General features: G+C 29.9%; 1 protein-coding gene across 2 annotated transcripts in view; it reads left to right on the top strand.

Moving 5' to 3' along the window:
* Positions 1-5,472: 5,472 nt before the first annotated feature.
* Positions 5,473-6,000, top strand: part of LOC139529696 (paired box protein Pax-6-like) — a 40,416-nt gene continuing 39,888 nt past the window's right edge. Inside the window, exon 1 of one of the 2 annotated variants that reach the window (XM_071325547.1) lies at positions 5,473-5,922. The gene's annotated coding sequence lies outside the window, so the exon portion shown is untranslated. The remainder of the gene's footprint in view (positions 5,923-6,000) is intronic. The other variant, XM_071325550.1, reaches the window with a different exon arrangement.

Below are 6,000 nucleotides of genomic sequence, written 5' to 3'. Positions count from 1 at the left end.
TAGATAAACCACTTTTAGTAATATATGGTTGTGGGTTTGTTGGTTTGTAAACTTTTACCATATTTATACTGTACTATTGTTCATCTAATCACACAGACTGGCAAAACTATTTGAAAACGCGTTTTCTCTGTCAGTGCAACTGGGAGTGTTGCAACTTGCTCTGTATAGACATTGAGTACTTAGGAAATGTTCTCTTGTGCAAAATTCATCAAATTATCTATTAAAACACTAAAGAACCAGCTTTTGGAGTATAGTCGGTGTATATATGGTGCATACTCGTATATATAAAGTGAATCTGTGACGTGTCGACATTTGATGGTAAGGTTGCTTAGCTGTTCCGTTTGAACTAATCCTAGTATTAACTGATGGCTCCACAAACTTGATGCAAGTCGAGTCATAGTCGAAAACAATTCATATAAAGACTCGGTGCCTTTCTGTATAAACCGACGCAGTCAAAACATCCATTTGAAAGTATAGTGCTTGTCTTAATAAAAATCTACACATCCAGTTTTGTCACTTTCAGTTGGAAGCAGTCTGTATGTTTAACCGACTCCAACAGTCGTGTCATAGTCAACATTAAATGTTTGAAATTACAGTACGAGTCTACATGAAACATCGTCACAAGTTTAGTTGTTGCCATTTTTTTTAAAGTTATGTCTGTTGGTATAACCCGACAACATCTTGAGTTTAACAATCTGTAGTATATATTGAAGTATTTAGTGACCTCATGAAAATAGGAATATATTTCCAATGCAAAGTGCTAGAAAATCTGAAATACTAGTATTTCATCGAACAGACATGTTCAAACCGTGACAAGTTCTAGGTCATGCTAATGTTTTGCCTGCTTAATCTGTTAATTCTTTTTATTGTTCTTTGTGTAATGCTTTGTTTTCAGCAAGACAAATATTCTGTCCACTTATAGTGCTTTGTTTTCAGCAAGACAAATATTCTGTCCACTTATAGTGCTTTGTTTTCAGCAAGACAAATATTCTGTCCACTTATAATGCTTTGTTTTCAGCAAGACAAATATTCTGTCCACTTATAGTGCTTTGTTTTCAGCAAGACAAATATTCTGTCCACTTATAATGCTTTGTTTTCAGCAAGACAAATATTCTGTCCACTTATAGTGCTTTGTTTTCAGCAAGACAAATATTCTGTCCACTTATAGTGCTTTGTTTTCAGCAAGACAAATATTCTGTCCACTTATAGTGCTTTGTTTTCAGCAAGACAAATATTCTGTCTACTTATAGTGCTTTGTTTTCAGCAAGACAAATATTCTGTCCACTTATAATGCTTTGTTTTCAGCAAGACAAATATTCTGTCCACTTATAGTGCTTTGTTTTCAGCAAGACAAATATTCTGTCCACTTATAATGCTTTGTTTTCAGCAAGACAAATATTCTGTCCACTTATAGTGCTTTGTTTTCAGCAAGACAAATATTCTGTCCACTTATAGTGCTTTGTTTTCAGCAAGACAAATATTCTGTCCACTTATAGTGCTTTGTTTTCAGCAAGACAAATATTCTGTCCACTTATAGTGCTTTGTTTGCTTATTTGAGTTATTGAACTATTTTTTGTGCTTTTCTACTGTGCAAAACTTTTTACTCTTGCTTTGGTATTTATACCCCATTATTGCATGCTTATACATATGTGTTTAATCTGCTTGATAGAACTATTGTGTTTTATGTATGCATGCATACCATGAACCCTTGCTTCCTCTGTGTAATTGTGTGTGTACATGTGTTTGTATGTGTATGCTTTGTTGGATTGTGCTTTTGTTTTGTCTGTTTCAAAGCTCTATATGGCTTATGATTTTTATTATCTTGCATTTTCTTACTTTAAATAAAGCGTTATGTTTGATGTCTTACATGTAAGGAATGGTAAATATATTTTTTCACGAAATGTTTAACCCTATGTAATAGTAATTATTGAGTATGTAATATCATTTCCAAGTGCATTCTTTAATGGTTTTAAACCTGAGCAGTTATTATTCCGTGATTGTAACATTTATTGCTGGATGATGATAGTATGGAGTATCATGTAAAACCCTTTGACATAATATTAAACTAGTGGCGTATAGTTTATCCGGTACTTCAACATTGGAAATTACCGACTTCTTGGTTTTTCATTGGTAATTGTATTTTTATATAAACTGTTAACAGATTCAGCATAAAACTATATTTTATCTGACTTTACTTTAAGTTGAATTAAAAAAAAATATATAAGACTATTGTAAGGATAAAACCCAAAGAAATAAACATCCCTGCATCATCTGCAAAATATGATATATTCAAAATAAACATCCCTGCATCATCTATATATAAAGTCACACATCTGTAACACAATTACACATGTCACTGCTTTATCTCATATGCTCTTTTTCCATTCAGTTAATTTTCCTCTTATTTTATATCTGGAATAGGTTAATTATTTGGCTTTCAGAGAACGGTAAGAAGTTTGCAATTTGAAAAAGAATAAATTCACAAAAATACTGAAATGCAGGGATGTTTATTTTGAATATATCATATTTTGCATTAGTGGGATAAAGACCCTTCATTGGAACAAAAATTGATTAAATCATGAAATGTCAATTTCTCCTTTTTGCGTCTGAGTTGAATAATGGTGAATGTAGGAACCATAAAGGTCAATAGGGCATGAACAAATCTATTTCATTATGCCCCGCTGGTTCTAAATTTTCTTCCAGTTTCTTCTTTAACATTGTCGTTTAAACATTTTTTCATGTATAAAAGGATGTAATCAGAATTTGTTCTATTCTTTCCCAAAAAGGAAACTTTCGGCCAATATTTTAAAACATTTGATATAATTGGATGGCATACTCATGACCCCAAAGTATATAGTTTGTTCTAACAGCTCCCGAAACATGTAAAATATATACATCAGTTTACAAGCACCTGTTCTTTCTCTTCCGCATAATGAGTTAATTGAGAACTGAAAGAATTAAAATTGATAAGCAAAACAATCTTCTCAAAAACGAATAAAATAAGAGGAAAATTAACTGAATGGAAACAGAGCATATGAGATAAAGCAGTGACATGTGTAATTGTGTTACAGATGTGTGACTTTATATATAGATGATGCAGGGATGTATATAACACACACTTCTTAATATTGTACTTCACAACTTTTTTGTTCATTGGAATAATATTTTTAAAATAAAAATCGTCCAGGAATTAGTGACTTTGGAATAGGTTTATTTTTTTCATTTTCATAGAAAGGTAAGATTTTGGTGACTTTGGAATAGGTTTATTATTTGGCTTTCAGAGAACGGTAAGAAGTTTGCAATTTGAAAAAGAATAAATTCACAAAAATATTGAACTCCGAGGAATATTCAAAACGGAAAGTCCCTATTCAAAAGGCAGAATCAAAAAGCTCAAACACATTAAACCAATGGAAAAAAAACTTTCATATTCCTGACTTAAATGGTCCAGGCATTTTCTTATGTAGAAAATGGTGGCTCAAGCTTCGAATTGGTTTCTTTAAAGACATTTTGATACTGGTAATAAATGCTTATCTTATCGCATCAGTGTATGTAGCAATTGTTCCAAATATCTTGGAATTGAACAAATTTATTATAAAAACTGCCGTCCAATTTAAGTCTTCTGAATGCTTGAATATGAATAATGTTGAACTGTTTCTTTTTCTTCTTTTAATTTAATGTTGGTGTGTTCGTAATTATAAAATAGAAGATGTGTTATGATTGCCAAGGAAATAACTCTTCACAAGAGACCAAATGACACAGAAATTAACAGCAGCTATAGGTCACAATGAGCAAAGCCCATACTACATAGTCAGCTATATAATTCCCCAAAATTACAAATGTAAAACAATTCAAACGAGAAAACTAACGTCCAAGTAAATGCAAGTTTGCAGTAAAATTTCCAAACAGATAATATTCGTGTTTTCTTTAGAATTTTCCTGGTTGAATAGAAGAATATGCACGCTTTTGGTGTTAAAGAAAATAGAAAATGAAGTATATTTATATGTATAAAGTTCTCTAGATTAAAACCTTATGCTGAGGACACATAGGTATCCAAAAAACAATTCTTGTTCTATCTATAATGTATAATATTTAACGTTTAAAAATCAAGGCTAAATTAATTCATTCCATGTTTGTTTCCGATTCTTACTTTCCTCTGACAAACTTGACAATACAAAAAATATAAAAGTTTGATTGTAGAACACTTCATTTCGCTTTTCTATATTTAGAATTTTATTTCATGCTATTGTGCTTTTTAATGATTTAATTATTTTACCTCTAGTTTATTTATTTCTTTTTTATATTTATTTCCTTTGAGAGGTTACACATTCTATGTCTCATTTCTTTTGGGAAAACGGTATAATGACTAGATAAAAGAACAAAAATAAGTTTTTCAATACAGATATGTTAATTAATAAATCATTGTTAAACATTTCAGAACTTATGATGACTTATTAAGCGCGATAAATCGACGAAAATATAAAATGTTATTAATAGTTGAAGAAAATGTTGCGAGAGAATAAATTTTTAAAACAATATATCTATATGTTTGCACTTATTCTTTCTTTATATAAATTACAAGCTTCATATTATGATGTTTTCTATTTACTTTGTCTCACAAAAATATTTTTAAATGCACAAATTACAGCAATATCACACAAAATAATATATCATACAATTCACAAACGTTTTGGACGTGTGAACATATTCAAATAAATATATGCACAATTATCAAATTCAAATGAATTTTAAAACTAGATGATATTTGATGTATTGTTTATAAATATTAAAACATGTACGTCACTGCCAAATTTCCAATTTTAAAATACACATTATTTTGTGTTCATAATTCTTTTCTTTTATTTTATGTTTATCGGAAACTAAAATGAAATTGATGGAAAATTCGTACACATTAATAAATTAGTCTACGTGTTTCAAATTATTTTAATTAAAATAGAAGTTGATAAAAAGAAAAAAATATTAATCTTACAACGAAAACATGCAATTTAATAATAAATAACGATGAAACAAAAGAAAAATACGTCAATTAATAAAGACAACCATCAAAGACTTACAGGTATTTAATGACGAAATTAATTACATTCGATCAGAAAATTATTTAATCCAAAAATCAATTCATCAATTCCAAAAATAATCTTCGTTTTTTGTTTAAAATACATTTAAGAAGTTTAAAAGCAATGGATGTTTATGATTGGGCTACTACAAATTCGATTCTCTCATTATCACGTAGCAAGCCAATCTCAGCATCTTGTATTTTCTCACTAGACCGCCCAATTGGATATAATGTATTTTAATAATTCAATCCGATAGCAATATTATATTTTATAATTTCATCTTTTCATAAATCTTATTTTGATTTAAACACTTCTGATTGCTCAAGCTTAACATAGTTGTAGAAGTCGTAAAATGATTGGTTGAAATTATTCAAGCTCCACCTATTTTTCATGATTTAATAAATATGTGAATTCATGGCTAAAAAGAACTTCTCTACAGAGGTGGCAGTTTTAAATCAGGCGTTATAACGTACCAAAGTAGTGGAAAAAGCAATCGGCCCTGAAATATTCGTTAAAGAATGATTGCAGATTTATAACATTATATAGCAGTAACTTCGCATATACTGTTTCTTTTCGCTCGACAAAAGTAGGAATTTTAACCCAGACATTTTATAACATTTTAAAAGCATATGTAAGCAGTCGCCATTGACAATTACTAGTTATGTTTTGAAAACTAAATGCACGTGTGTTAACTGTCCAGAGGAATTTACCAAACAAGACGTTATCACTGAATCGTGAAAAATCTAATAAGTTATCTTCAGCGGAGGGACACAATTTGTAATTGATGCGTGAATGGGACAACCATTGTGGAAACTAGACAATTAACTACAAAATTTTTCAAAATTTTCAGGTAAGTCAATTGTAATAATTGTTTAAAATTTTGGAAAATAGCATCCTCCCCCTTTCTACTTGGTCATTTTTCATTTAA

Source organism: Mytilus edulis, chromosome 7, assembly GCF_963676685.1.
Source record: "Mytilus edulis chromosome 7, xbMytEdul2.2, whole genome shotgun sequence".
In the NCBI taxonomy this organism is placed as follows: Eukaryota; Metazoa; Mollusca; class Bivalvia; order Mytilida; family Mytilidae; genus Mytilus; species Mytilus edulis.
The sequence above is the reverse complement of the archived record's forward strand: the minus strand, read 5'-3'. Positions and strand labels throughout refer to the sequence as shown.